Genomic DNA, 16,494 nt, shown 5'->3' with positions numbered 1-16,494 from the left:
GTCTATCCAGGTCTGTGTGGGTCTGTGTGGGTCTGTGTGGGTCTTTGTGGGTCTTTGTGGGTCTGTCCCGGTCTGTGTGGGTCTGTCCAGGTCTGTGTGGGTCTATCCCGTTCTCTGTGGGTCTGTGTGGGTCTGTCCAGGTCTGTGTAGGTCTGTGTGGGTCTGTCCGGGTCTCTGTGGGTCTCTGTGGGTCTGTCCAGGTCTGTGTGGGTTGTGTGGGTCTGTGTGGGTCTGTCCGGATCTATGTGGGTCTGTGGGTCTATGTGGGTCTGTCCATGTTTCTGTCGGTCTTTTTGTGTCTGTGTTGGTCTGTCCAGGTCTGTGTGGGTCTATGTGGGACTGTGTGGGTCTATGTGGGTCTGTCCGGGTCTGTGTGGGTCTGTCTGAGTGTATAGAGACCCACACAGACCAACAAAGACCCACACAGACCCAGATAGTCATGTATGATCATGTATAGTCATGTATTGTCATGTATAGTCTTGTATAGTCATGTATAGTCATGTATGATCATGTATAGTCATATATAGTCATGTATGGTCTTGTGTAGTCATGTGTAGTCATGTATGGTCTTATATAGTCATGTATAGTCTGGTATAGTCATGTATGGTCTTGTGTAGTTATGTATGGTCTTGTATAGTCATGTATGGTCTTGTATAGTTATGTATGGTCTTGTATAGTCATGTATGGTCTTGTATAGTCATGTATGGTCTTGTATAGTCATGTATGGTCTTGTATAGTTATGTATGGTCTTGTATAGTTATGTATGGTCTTGTATAGTCATGTATGGTCTTGTATAGTCATGTATGGTCTTGTATAGTCATGTATGGTCTTGTATAGTTATGTATGGTCTTGTATAGTTATGTATGGTCTTGAATAGTCATGTATGGTCTTGTATAGTCATGTATGGTCATGTATGATCATGTATGGTCTTGTGTAGTCATGTATAGTCATGTATGATCATGTATGATCATGTATAGTCATGTATGGTCTTGTATAGTTATGTATGGTCTTGTGTAGTCATGTATAGTCATGTATGATCATGTGTGGTCTTGTGTAGTCATGTATAGTTATGTACGATCATGTATGGTCTTGTATAGTCATGTATAGTCATGTATAGTTATGTATAGTCATGTATAGTTATGTATGGTCTTGTATAGTTATGTATGGTCTTGTATAGTCATGTATGGTCTTGTATAGTCATGTATGGTCTTGTATAGTTATGTATGGTCTTGTATAGTCATGTATGGTCTTGTATAGTCATGTATGGTCTTGTATAGTCATGTATGGTCTTGTATAGTCATGTATGGTCTTGTATAGTCATGTATGGTCTTGTATAGTCATGTATGGTCTTGTATAGTTATGTATGGTCTTGTATAGTCATGTATGGTCTTGTATAGTCATGTATGGTCTTGTATAGTCATGTATGGTCTTGTATAGTCATGTATGGTCTTGTATAGTCATGTATGGTCTTGTATAGTTATGTATGGTATTGTATAGTTATGTATGGTCTTGTATAGTTATGTACGATCATGTATAGTTATGTATAGTTATGTATGGTCTTGTATAGTTATGTATGGTCTTGTATAGTCATGTATGGTCTTGTATAGTTATGTATGGTCTTGTATAGTCATGTATGGTCTTGTATAGTCATGTATGGTCTTGTATAGTTATGTATGGTATTGTATAGTTATGTATGGTCTTGTATAGTCATGTATGGTCTTGTATAGTCATGTATGGTCTTGTATAGTTATGTATGGTCTTGTATAGTCACGTATGGTCTTGTATGGTATTGTATAGTCATGTATGGTCTTGTATAGTCATGTATGGTCTTGTATAGTTATGTATGGTCTTGTATAGTTATGTACGATCATGTATAGTTATGTATAGTTATGTATGGTCTTGTATAGTCATGTATGGTCTTGTATAGTCATGTATGGTATTGTATAGTCATGTATGGTCTTGTATAGTTATGTATGGTATTGTATAGTTATGTATGGTCTTGTATAGTCATGTATGGTCTTGTATAGTTATGTATGGTCTTGTATAGTCATGTATGGTCTTGTATAGTTATGTATGGTATTGTATAGTTATGTATGGTCTTGTATAGTCATGTATGGTCTTGTATAGTCATGTATGGTCTTGTATAGTCATGTATGGTCTTGTATAGTCATGTATGGTCTTGTATAGTCATGTATGGTCTTGTATAGTTATGTATGGTATTGTATAGTTATGTATGGTCTTGTATAGTCATGTATGGTCTTGTATAGTCATGTATGGTCTTGTATAGTTATGTATGGTCTTGTATAGTCACGTATGGTCTTGTATAGTCATGTATGGTATTGTATAGTCATGTATGGTCTTGTATAGTCATGTATGGTCTTGTATAGTTATGTATGGTCTTGTATAGTTATGTACGATCATGTATAGTTATGTATAGTTATGTATGGTCTTGTATAGTCATGTATGGTCTTGTATAGTCATGTATGGTATTGTATAGTCATGTATGGTCTTGTATAGTTATGTATGGTATTGTATAGTTATGTATGGTCTTGTATAGTCATGTATGGTCTTGTATAGTTATGTATGGTCTTGTATAGTCATGTATGGTCTTGTATAGTTATGTATGGTATTGTATAGTTATGTATGGTCTTGTATAGTCATGTATGGTCTTGTATAGTCATGTATGGTCTTGTATAGTCATGTATGGTCTTGTATAGTCATGTATGGTCTTGTATAGTCATGTATGGTCTTGTATAGTTATGTATGGTATTGTATAGTTATGTATGGTCTTGTATAGTCATGTATGGTCTTGTATAGTCATGTATGGTCTTGTATAGTCATGTATGGTCTTGTATAGTCATGTATGGTCTTGTATAGTCATGTATGGTCTTGTATAGTCATGTATGGTCTTGTATAGTCATGTATGGTCTTGTATAGTCATGTATGGTCTTGTATAGTTATGTATGGTCTTGTATAGTCATGTATGGTCTTGTATAGTCATGTATGGTCTTGTATAGTCATGTATGGTCTTGTATAGTCATGTATGGTCTTGTATAGTTATGTATGGTCTTGTATAGTCATGTATGGTCTTGTATAGTTATGTATGGTCTTGTATAGTCATGTATGGTCTTGTATAGTCATGTATGGTCTTGTATAGTCATGTATGGTCTTGTATAGTTATGTATGGTCTTGTATAGTTATGTACGATCATGTATAGTTATGTATAGTTATGTATGGTCTTGTATAGTCATGTATGGTCTTGTATAGTCATGTATGGTCTTGTATAGTCATGTATGGTCTTGTATAGTTATGTATGGTATTGTATAGTTATGTATGGTCTTGTATAGTCATGTATGGTCTTGTATAGTTATGTATGGTCTTGTATAGTCATGTATGGTCTTGTATAGTCATGTATGGTCTTGTATAGTCATGTATGGTCTTGTATAGTCATGTATGGTCTTGTATAGTCATGTATGGTCTTGTATAGTCATGTATGGTCTTGTATAGTCATGTATGGTCTTGTATAGTTATGTATGGTCTTGTATAGTCATGTATGGTCTTGTATAGTCATGTATGGTCTTGTATAGTCATGTATGGTCTTGTATAGTCATGTATGGTCTTGTATAGTCATGTATGGTCTTGTATAGTCATGTATGGTCTTGTATAGTCATGTATGGTCTTGTATAGTCATGTATGGTCTTGTATAGTTATGTATGGTCTTGTATAGTTATGTACGATCATGTATAGTTATGTATAGTTATGTATGGTCTTGTATAGTCATGTATGGTCTTGTATAGTCATGTATGGTCTTGTATAGTCATGTATGGTCTTGTATAGTTATGTATGGTATTGTATAGTTATGTATGGTCTTGTATAGTCATGTATGGTCTTGTATAGTTATGTATGGTCTTGTATAGTCATGTATGGTCTTGTATAGTCATGTATGGTCTTGTATAGTCATGTATGGTCTTGTATAGTCATGTATGGTCTTGTATAGTTATGTATGGTCTTGTATAGTCATGTATGGTCTTGTATAGTTATGTATGGTCTTGTATAGTCATGTATGGTCTTGTATAGTCATGTATGGTCTTGTATAGTCATGTATGGTCTTGTATAGTTATGTATGGTATTGTATGGTTATGTATGGTCTTGTATAGTCATGTATAGTCATGTATGGTCTTGTATAGTCATGTATGGTCTTGTATAGTCATGTATGGTCTTGTATAGTTATGTATGGTCTTGTATAGTTATGTATGGTCTTGTATAGTCATGTATGGTCTTGTATAGTTATGTATGGTCTTGTATAGTCATGTATGGTCTTGTATAGTTATGTATGGTCTTGTATAGTCATGTATGGTCTTGTATAGTCATGTATGGTCTTGTATAGTCATGTATGGTCTTGTATAGTTATGTATGGTCTTGTATAGTTATGTACGATCATGTATAGTTATGTATAGTTATGTATGGTCTTGTATAGTCATGTATGGTCTTGTATAGTCATGTATGGTCTTGTATAGTCATGTATGGTCTTGTATAGTTATGTATGGTATTGTATAGTTATGTATGGTCTTGTATAGTCATGTATGGTCTTGTATAGTTATGTATGGTCTTGTATAGTCATGTATGGTCTTGTATAGTTATGTATGGTATTGTATAGTTATGTATGGTCTTGTATAGTCATGTATGGTCTTGTATAGTCATGTATGGTCTTGTATAGTCATGTATGGTCTTGTATAGTCATGTATGGTCTTGTATAGTCATGTATGGTCTTGTATAGTTATGTATGGTATTGTATAGTTATGTATGGTCTTGTATAGTCATGTATGGTCTTGTATAGTCATGTATGGTCTTGTATAGTCATGTATGGTCTTGTATAGTCATGTATGGTCTTGTATAGTCATGTATGGTCTTGTATAGTCATGTATGGTCTTGTATAGTCATGTATGGTCTTGTATAGTCATGTATGGTCTTGTATAGTTATGTATGGTCTTGTATAGTCATGTATGGTCTTGTATAGTCATGTATGGTCTTGTATAGTCATGTATGGTCTTGTATAGTCATGTATGGTCTTGTATAGTTATGTATGGTCTTGTATAGTCATGTATGGTCTTGTATAGTTATGTATGGTCTTGTATAGTCATGTATGGTCTTGTATAGTCATGTATGGTCTTGTATAGTCATGTATGGTCTTGTATAGTTATGTATGGTCTTGTATAGTTATGTACGATCATGTATAGTTATGTATAGTTATGTATGGTCTTGTATAGTCATGTATGGTCTTGTATAGTCATGTATGGTCTTGTATAGTCATGTATGGTCTTGTATAGTTATGTATGGTATTGTATAGTTATGTATGGTCTTGTATAGTCATGTATGGTCTTGTATAGTTATGTATGGTCTTGTATAGTCATGTATGGTCTTGTATAGTCATGTATGGTCTTGTATAGTCATGTATGGTCTTGTATAGTCATGTATGGTCTTGTATAGTCATGTATGGTCTTGTATAGTCATGTATGGTCTTGTATAGTCATGTATGGTCTTGTATAGTTATGTATGGTCTTGTATAGTCATGTATGGTCTTGTATAGTCATGTATGGTCTTGTATAGTCATGTATGGTCTTGTATAGTCATGTATGGTCTTGTATAGTCATGTATGGTCTTGTATAGTCATGTATGGTCTTGTATAGTCATGTATGGTCTTGTATAGTCATGTATGGTCTTGTATAGTTATGTATGGTCTTGTATAGTTATGTACGATCATGTATAGTTATGTATAGTTATGTATGGTCTTGTATAGTCATGTATGGTCTTGTATAGTCATGTATGGTCTTGTATAGTCATGTATGGTCTTGTATAGTTATGTATGGTATTGTATAGTTATGTATGGTCTTGTATAGTCATGTATGGTCTTGTATAGTTATGTATGGTCTTGTATAGTCATGTATGGTCTTGTATAGTCATGTATGGTCTTGTATAGTCATGTATGGTCTTGTATAGTCATGTATGGTCTTGTATAGTTATGTATGGTCTTGTATAGTCATGTATGGTCTTGTATAGTTATGTATGGTCTTGTATAGTCATGTATGGTCTTGTATAGTCATGTATGGTCTTGTATAGTCATGTATGGTCTTGTATAGTCATGTATGGTCTTGTATAGTCATGTATGGTCTTGTATAGTCATGTATGGTCTTGTATAGTTATGTATGGTCTTGTATAGTCATGTATGGTCTTGTATAGTCATGTATGGTCTTGTATAGTCATGTATGGTCTTGTATAGTCATGTATGGTCTTGTATAGTCATGTATGGTCTTGTATAGTCATGTATGGTCTTGTATAGTTATGTATGGTCTTGTATAGTCATGTATGGTCTTGTATAGTCATGTATGGTCTTGTATAGTCATGTATGGTCTTGTATAGTCATGTATGGTCTTGTATAGTTATGTATGGTATTGTATAGTTATGTATGGTCTTGTATAGTCATGTATGGTCTTGTATAGTCATGTATGGTCTTGTATAGTTATGTATGGTCTTGTATAGTCATGTATGGTCTTGTATAGTCATGTATGGTCTTGTATAGTCATGTATGGTCTTGTATAGTCATGTATGGTCTTGTATAGTCATGTATGGTCTTGTATAGTCATGTATGGTCTTGTATAGTTATGTATGGTCTTGTATAGTCATGTATGGTCTTGTATAGTCATGTATGGTCTTGTATAGTCATGTATGGTCTTGTATAGTCATGTATGGTCTTGTATAGTCATGTATGGTCTTGTATAGTTATGTATGGTATTGTATAGTTATGTATGGTCTTGTATAGTTATGTACGATCATGTATAGTTATGTATAGTTATGTATGGTCTTGTATAGTTATGTATGGTCTTGTATAGTCATGTATGGTCTTGTATAGTTATGTATGGTCTTGTATAGTCATGTATGGTCTTGTATAGTCATGTATGGTCTTGTATAGTTATGTATGGTATTGTATAGTTATGTATGGTCTTGTATAGTCATGTATGGTCTTGTATAGTCATGTATGGTCTTGTATAGTTATGTATGGTCTTGTATAGTCACGTATGGTCTTGTATGGTATTGTATAGTCATGTATGGTCTTGTATAGTCATGTATGGTCTTGTATAGTTATGTATGGTCTTGTATAGTTATGTACGATCATGTATAGTTATGTATAGTTATGTATGGTCTTGTATAGTCATGTATGGTCTTGTATAGTCATGTATGGTATTGTATAGTCATGTATGGTCTTGTATAGTTATGTATGGTATTGTATAGTTATGTATGGTCTTGTATAGTCATGTATGGTCTTGTATAGTTATGTATGGTCTTGTATAGTCATGTATGGTCTTGTATAGTTATGTATGGTATTGTATAGTTATGTATGGTCTTGTATAGTCATGTATGGTCTTGTATAGTCATGTATGGTCTTGTATAGTCATGTATGGTCTTGTATAGTCATGTATGGTCTTGTATAGTCATGTATGGTCTTGTATAGTTATGTATGGTATTGTATAGTTATGTATGGTCTTGTATAGTCATGTATGGTCTTGTATAGTCATGTATGGTCTTGTATAGTTATGTATGGTCTTGTATAGTCACGTATGGTCTTGTATAGTCATGTATGGTATTGTATAGTCATGTATGGTCTTGTATAGTCATGTATGGTCTTGTATAGTTATGTATGGTCTTGTATAGTTATGTACGATCATGTATAGTTATGTATAGTTATGTATGGTCTTGTATAGTCATGTATGGTCTTGTATAGTCATGTATGGTATTGTATAGTCATGTATGGTCTTGTATAGTTATGTATGGTATTGTATAGTTATGTATGGTCTTGTATAGTCATGTATGGTCTTGTATAGTTATGTATGGTCTTGTATAGTCATGTATGGTCTTGTATAGTTATGTATGGTATTGTATAGTTATGTATGGTCTTGTATAGTCATGTATGGTCTTGTATAGTCATGTATGGTCTTGTATAGTCATGTATGGTCTTGTATAGTCATGTATGGTCTTGTATAGTCATGTATGGTCTTGTATAGTTATGTATGGTATTGTATAGTTATGTATGGTCTTGTATAGTCATGTATGGTCTTGTATAGTCATGTATGGTCTTGTATAGTCATGTATGGTCTTGTATAGTCATGTATGGTCTTGTATAGTCATGTATGGTCTTGTATAGTCATGTATGGTCTTGTATAGTCATGTATGGTCTTGTATAGTCATGTATGGTCTTGTATAGTTATGTATGGTCTTGTATAGTCATGTATGGTCTTGTATAGTCATGTATGGTCTTGTATAGTCATGTATGGTCTTGTATAGTCATGTATGGTCTTGTATAGTTATGTATGGTCTTGTATAGTCATGTATGGTCTTGTATAGTTATGTATGGTCTTGTATAGTCATGTATGGTCTTGTATAGTCATGTATGGTCTTGTATAGTCATGTATGGTCTTGTATAGTTATGTATGGTCTTGTATAGTTATGTACGATCATGTATAGTTATGTATAGTTATGTATGGTCTTGTATAGTCATGTATGGTCTTGTATAGTCATGTATGGTCTTGTATAGTCATGTATGGTCTTGTATAGTTATGTATGGTATTGTATAGTTATGTATGGTCTTGTATAGTCATGTATGGTCTTGTATAGTTATGTATGGTCTTGTATAGTCATGTATGGTCTTGTATAGTCATGTATGGTCTTGTATAGTCATGTATGGTCTTGTATAGTCATGTATGGTCTTGTATAGTCATGTATGGTCTTGTATAGTCATGTATGGTCTTGTATAGTCATGTATGGTCTTGTATAGTTATGTATGGTCTTGTATAGTCATGTATGGTCTTGTATAGTCATGTATGGTCTTGTATAGTCATGTATGGTCTTGTATAGTCATGTATGGTCTTGTATAGTCATGTATGGTCTTGTATAGTCATGTATGGTCTTGTATAGTCATGTATGGTCTTGTATAGTCATGTATGGTCTTGTATAGTTATGTATGGTCTTGTATAGTTATGTACGATCATGTATAGTTATGTATAGTTATGTATGGTCTTGTATAGTCATGTATGGTCTTGTATAGTCATGTATGGTCTTGTATAGTCATGTATGGTCTTGTATAGTTATGTATGGTATTGTATAGTTATGTATGGTCTTGTATAGTCATGTATGGTCTTGTATAGTTATGTATGGTCTTGTATAGTCATGTATGGTCTTGTATAGTCATGTATGGTCTTGTATAGTCATGTATGGTCTTGTATAGTCATGTATGGTCTTGTATAGTTATGTATGGTCTTGTATAGTCATGTATGGTCTTGTATAGTTATGTATGGTCTTGTATAGTCATGTATGGTCTTGTATAGTCATGTATGGTCTTGTATAGTCATGTATGGTCTTGTATAGTTATGTATGGTATTGTATGGTTATGTATGGTCTTGTATAGTCATGTATAGTCATGTATGGTCTTGTATAGTCATGTATGGTCTTGTATAGTCATGTATGGTCTTGTATAGTTATGTATGGTCTTGTATAGTTATGTATGGTCTTGTATAGTCATGTATGGTCTTGTATAGTTATGTATGGTCTTGTATAGTCATGTATGGTCTTGTATAGTTATGTATGGTCTTGTATAGTCATGTATGGTCTTGTATAGTCATGTATGGTCTTGTATAGTCATGTATGGTCTTGTATAGTTATGTATGGTCTTGTATAGTTATGTACGATCATGTATAGTTATGTATAGTTATGTATGGTCTTGTATAGTCATGTATGGTCTTGTATAGTCATGTATGGTCTTGTATAGTCATGTATGGTCTTGTATAGTTATGTATGGTATTGTATAGTTATGTATGGTCTTGTATAGTCATGTATGGTCTTGTATAGTTATGTATGGTCTTGTATAGTCATGTATGGTCTTGTATAGTTATGTATGGTATTGTATAGTTATGTATGGTCTTGTATAGTCATGTATGGTCTTGTATAGTCATGTATGGTCTTGTATAGTCATGTATGGTCTTGTATAGTCATGTATGGTCTTGTATAGTCATGTATGGTCTTGTATAGTTATGTATGGTATTGTATAGTTATGTATGGTCTTGTATAGTCATGTATGGTCTTGTATAGTCATGTATGGTCTTGTATAGTCATGTATGGTCTTGTATAGTCATGTATGGTCTTGTATAGTCATGTATGGTCTTGTATAGTCATGTATGGTCTTGTATAGTCATGTATGGTCTTGTATAGTCATGTATGGTCTTGTATAGTTATGTATGGTCTTGTATAGTCATGTATGGTCTTGTATAGTCATGTATGGTCTTGTATAGTCATGTATGGTCTTGTATAGTCATGTATGGTCTTGTATAGTTATGTATGGTCTTGTATAGTCATGTATGGTCTTGTATAGTTATGTATGGTCTTGTATAGTCATGTATGGTCTTGTATAGTCATGTATGGTCTTGTATAGTCATGTATGGTCTTGTATAGTTATGTATGGTCTTGTATAGTTATGTACGATCATGTATAGTTATGTATAGTTATGTATGGTCTTGTATAGTCATGTATGGTCTTGTATAGTCATGTATGGTCTTGTATAGTCATGTATGGTCTTGTATAGTTATGTATGGTATTGTATAGTTATGTATGGTCTTGTATAGTCATGTATGGTCTTGTATAGTTATGTATGGTCTTGTATAGTCATGTATGGTCTTGTATAGTCATGTATGGTCTTGTATAGTCATGTATGGTCTTGTATAGTCATGTATGGTCTTGTATAGTCATGTATGGTCTTGTATAGTCATGTATGGTCTTGTATAGTCATGTATGGTCTTGTATAGTTATGTATGGTCTTGTATAGTCATGTATGGTCTTGTATAGTCATGTATGGTCTTGTATAGTCATGTATGGTCTTGTATAGTCATGTATGGTCTTGTATAGTCATGTATGGTCTTGTATAGTCATGTATGGTCTTGTATAGTCATGTATGGTCTTGTATAGTCATGTATGGTCTTGTATAGTTATGTATGGTCTTGTATAGTTATGTACGATCATGTATAGTTATGTATAGTTATGTATGGTCTTGTATAGTCATGTATGGTCTTGTATAGTCATGTATGGTCTTGTATAGTCATGTATGGTCTTGTATAGTTATGTATGGTATTGTATAGTTATGTATGGTCTTGTATAGTCATGTATGGTCTTGTATAGTTATGTATGGTCTTGTATAGTCATGTATGGTCTTGTATAGTCATGTATGGTCTTGTATAGTCATGTATGGTCTTGTATAGTCATGTATGGTCTTGTATAGTTATGTATGGTCTTGTATAGTCATGTATGGTCTTGTATAGTTATGTATGGTCTTGTATAGTCATGTATGGTCTTGTATAGTCATGTATGGTCTTGTATAGTCATGTATGGTCTTGTATAGTCATGTATGGTCTTGTATAGTCATGTATGGTCTTGTATAGTCATGTATGGTCTTGTATAGTTATGTATGGTCTTGTATAGTCATGTATGGTCTTGTATAGTCATGTATGGTCTTGTATAGTCATGTATGGTCTTGTATAGTCATGTATGGTCTTGTATAGTTATGTATGGTATTGTATAGTTATGTATGGTCTTGTATAGTCATGTATGGTCTTGTATAGTTATGTATGGTATTGTATAGTCATGTATGGTCTTGTATAGTCATGTATGGTCTTGTATAGTCATGTATAGTTATGTATGGTCTTGTATAGTCATGTATGGTCTTGTATAGTCATGTATGGTCTTGTATAGTTATGTATGGTATTGTATGGTTATGTATGGTCTTGTATAGTCATGTATAGTCATGTATGGTCTTGTATAGTCATGTATGGTCTTGTATAGTCATGTATGGTCTTGTATAGTTATGTATGGTCTTGTATAGTTATGTATGGTCTTGTATAGTCATGTATGGTCTTGTATAGTTATGTATGGTCTTGTATAGTCATGTATGGTCTTGTATAGTCATGTATGGTCTTGTATAGTCATGTATGGTCTTGTATAGTTATGTATGGTCTTGTATAGTTATGTACGATCATGTATAGTTATGTATAGTTATGTATGGTCTTGTATAGTCATGTATGGTCTTGTATAGTCATGTATGGTCTTGTATAGTCATGTATGGTCTTGTATAGTTATGTATGGTATTGTATAGTTATGTATGGTCTTGTATAGTCATGTATGGTCTTGTATAGTTATGTATGGTCTTGTATAGTCATGTATGGTCTTGTATAGTCATGTATGGTCTTGTATAGTCATGTATGGTCTTGTATAGTCATGTATGGTCTTGTATAGTCATGTATGGTCTTGTATAGTCATGTATGGTCTTGTATAGTCATGTATGGTCTTGTATAGTTATGTATGGTCTTGTATAGTCATGTATGGTCTTGTATAGTTATGTATGGTCTTGTATAGTCATGTATGGTCTTGTATAGTCATGTATGGTCTTGTATAGTCATGTATGGTCTTGTATAGTTATGTATGGTCTTGTATAGTTATGTACGATCATGTATAGTTATGTATAGTTATGTATGGTCTTGTATAGTCATGTATGGTCTTGTATAGTCATGTATGGTCTTGTATAGTCATGTATGGTCTTGTATAGTTATGTATGGTATTGTATAGTTATGTATGGTCTTGTATAGTCATGTATGGTCTTGTATAGTTATGTATGGTCTTGTATAGTCATGTATGGTCTTGTATAGTCATGTATGGTCTTGTATAGTCATGTATGGTCTTGTATAGTCATGTATGGTCTTGTATAGTTATGTATGGTCTTGTATAGTCATGTATGGTCTTGTATAGTTATGTATGGTCTTGTATAGTCATGTATGGTCTTGTATAGTCATGTATGGTCTTGTATAGTCATGTATGGTCTTGTATAGTCATGTATGGTCTTGTATAGTCATGTATGGTCTTGTATAGTCATGTATGGTCTTGTATAGTTATGTATGGTCTTGTATAGTCATGTATGGTCTTGTATAGTCATGTATGGTCTTGTATAGTCATGTATGGTCTTGTATAGTCATGTATGGTCTTGTATAGTCATGTATGGTCTTGTATAGTCATGTATGGTCTTGTATAGTTATGTATGGTCTTGTATAGTCATGTATGGTCTTGTATAGTCATGTATGGTCTTGTATAGTCATGTATGGTCTTGTATAGTCATGTATGGTCTTGTATAGTTATGTATGGTATTGTATAGTTATGTATGGTCTTGTATAGTCATGTATGGTCTTGTATAGTTATGTATGGTATTGTATAGTCATGTATGGTCTTGTATAGTCATGTATGGTCTTGTATAGTCATGTATAGTTATGTATGGTCTTGTATAGTCATGTATGGTCTTGTATAGTCATGTATGGTCTTGTATAGTTATGTATGGTATTGTATGGTTATGTATGGTCTTGTATAGTCATGTATAGTCATGTATGGTCTTGTATAGTCATGTATAGTCATGTATAGTTATGTATGGTCTTGTATAGTCATGTATGGTCTTGTATAGTCATGTATGGTCTTGTATAGTCATGTATGGTCTTGTATAGTCATGTATGGTATTGTATAGTCATGTATGGTCTTGTATAGTCATGTATGGTCTTGTATAGTCATGTATGGTCTTGTATAGTTATGTATATGTGTGCTGCTTCAAAAGCTCTCCATCAACACAGTGGAGTGGTCACAGTCGGACATTGAGGCCTTCTTGGGAGGTGATTGTCTCTCTGGACACTAATCATTGTCACAATGAACAATTATTGGAATATGAGTGTGTCTGCTTGTCTCTTTCCTCTACTGTACTATCCTCAACCAGCCAAGCCACACGGGCTGAGGAGACCAGGGTGTGTGTGGGACTTTCCCAGCGACAAACCCTCTAAGCTCCCTGACACACATCAGAAGAAGGGACTGACTGATGAGGGTGGGCGCCACACTATGTGCCCAGCCCAAAGTTTCTCCTTCCTTCCATCCTTAATAACGGCCACTTTCAGAGATCTGTTAAACCCTACTATTGGCATGGCGTGAGCTGAGGCAGACTGAGAGGACTGTGAGGCAGCCAGACATAGTACAGGAGAGATTCCGTCCCACTCTCATTCATAAGTTTATGATAAACAGACGTCTATGACAGATGTCTATGACAGATGTTCATTCGTCTGTCTGTCTGTCATAGGCATCTATCTATCATAAACTCATGGACGAGAGACAGACAGACAGATGTGTTTCAGAAGACACTATAAACATGTACACGCTGCCTGTGTGTGCAGTCGTGTGTGACACACCTGTCCTAAGGAGATGTGTCTGTCTGGGCGGTGCACCACTACATGAGCCTCTGGAAGCCTTATTGATGAGCCAGATTAAGGCCTGTATAATGACTGTGTAATAATGACTGTGTAGTAATGTTTGCCAATGACTGTTATTATTATTATGGTGGTGATGAACAACATCTCCCCCTGTCTCTCTGTCTGGGTTCCGCCTACAGTAGAGTTTCTCCGGAGGTCAGATAAGGTCTTGGAAGTCTGAGGCTATTGTTGTTTCTTAAGAGGCTCCAGTCAACAAATTAGACTATAGTTAATTCAACATGTCATTCATCTTCAATCCCTTGTCCCGATATGAAAGGTAAATAATTACTACAACCTAACCCAGCTTGTCAAAGCTGTGATGCCGATCAGACATTTATTTTCTACAACTCAACAGACAGAAACAGGTCTCGGCATGCTCCTCCACATCATTATATTTTCGGTCCTCGTAATCTGCTGGACCACTAAGGATGGGGAAAAGTGTAGCATTCACAACTTTAAAATGCCTGTAAGCCCCGAGGCAAGATAGTTACTGTAGCATCATCAGACTAGGCCAGTTACAGGCTTTTCTCCTTCAAGCCATTAACTCATTGAGGAACATACTGTCTATTCTTGTAAGAGAAACAATCAAACGTCTGTGGTTGTTGTCAGAACAACAAAGGCATTTAAGACTAAAAGAGAGCTGTGTTTTGATGTTCAACCACAGCCATGATTAGCCTACATGGACAGCTGTGCTCCCGATCCCATATCCATCTGTTTGGCCAGCACTCGTCTTGACCAACTATCAATTCAAATCAAATCAGATTGTATTTGTCACATGCGCCGAATACAACAGGTGTAGACCTTACAGTGAAATGCTTACTACAAGCCCTTAACCAACAGGTGTAGAACTTACTGTGAAATGCTTACTACAAGCCCTTAACCAACAGGTAGAACTTACCGTGAAATGCTTACTACAAGCACTTAACAAACAGGTGTAGACCTTACTGTGAAATGCTTACTTACAAGGCCTTAACAAACAGGTGTAGACCTTACTGTGAAATGCTTACTTACAAGGCCTTAACAAACAGGTGTAGACCTTACTGTGAAATGCTTACTTACAAGGCCTTAACCAACAGGTAGAACTTACCGTGAAATGCTTACTACAAGCACTTAACAAACAGGTGTAGACCTTACTGTGAAATGCTTACTTACAAGGCCTTAACAAACAGGTGTAGACCTTACTGTGAAATGCTTACTTACAAGCACTTAACAAACAGGTGTAGACCTTACTGTGAAATGCTTACTTACAAGGCCTTAACCAACAGGTTTAGACCTTACTGTGAAATGCTTACTTACAAGGCCTTAACCAACAGGTTTAGACCTTACCGTGAAATGCTTACTTACAAGCCCTTGACCAACAATGCAGTTTTAAGAAAATATTTACGAAATAAACTAAAGTAAAAAAGAAAATTAAAAAAGAAAAGAACAATAACAAGGATATATATAGGGGTACCGGTACCGAGTCAATGTGCGGGGGTAGAGGTTAGTGGAGGTCATTTGTACATGTAGGTAGGGGTATATTGACTGTGCATAGATAATAAACAGTAGCAGCTGGGGGGGGGGGGGGTCAATGTAAATAGTTCTGGTGGCCATTTGATGAATTGTTCAGCAGTCTTATGGCTTGGGGATAGAAGACTGCAATTAACTGTTATTTCCTTGGCAGCTCTTAGCCTACATTTTTTGCCTTTATGTGGAACAACTCACAGAGTTTTTTGAAATGAGATGTTCTGGTCCCCCGTTGGTCAGTTCAGAGAAAGGATCAGAGACCTCTATGTTGATAAATGTGTCTGTTTTTCTTCATATGTTTTGTAATTTTGTATATTGCATGTTGTATATATATGTTTGATGTATTTCTGCAGGGCTCATCTGAAAAAGAGAGCCTGGTCTCAGTATAGCTTCCCTGTCCAAATAGAAGTTTAATAATAATAATAATAACCTAATTTGGAAAGAAATGACAAGAATGCTTCAGGGGATATACTGTAGCAACAAATATAACGCCCTAAGGCAAATTCTGCAAGAAAAAGTATTAAGTTAATGCTAGCCAGATAGACTGAGATGCCCCCCCCCCCCCCCCACTCCCCATACATATATACATACACACAATCATCTAAATATATATTTTTGTGAATCA

Source organism: Oncorhynchus mykiss, chromosome 12, assembly GCF_057628025.1.
Source record: "Oncorhynchus mykiss isolate SJ-2025 chromosome 12, ASM5762802v1, whole genome shotgun sequence".
NCBI lineage: Eukaryota > Metazoa > Chordata > Actinopteri > Salmoniformes > Salmonidae > Oncorhynchus > Oncorhynchus mykiss.
This window is presented reverse-complemented; position numbering follows the sequence as displayed.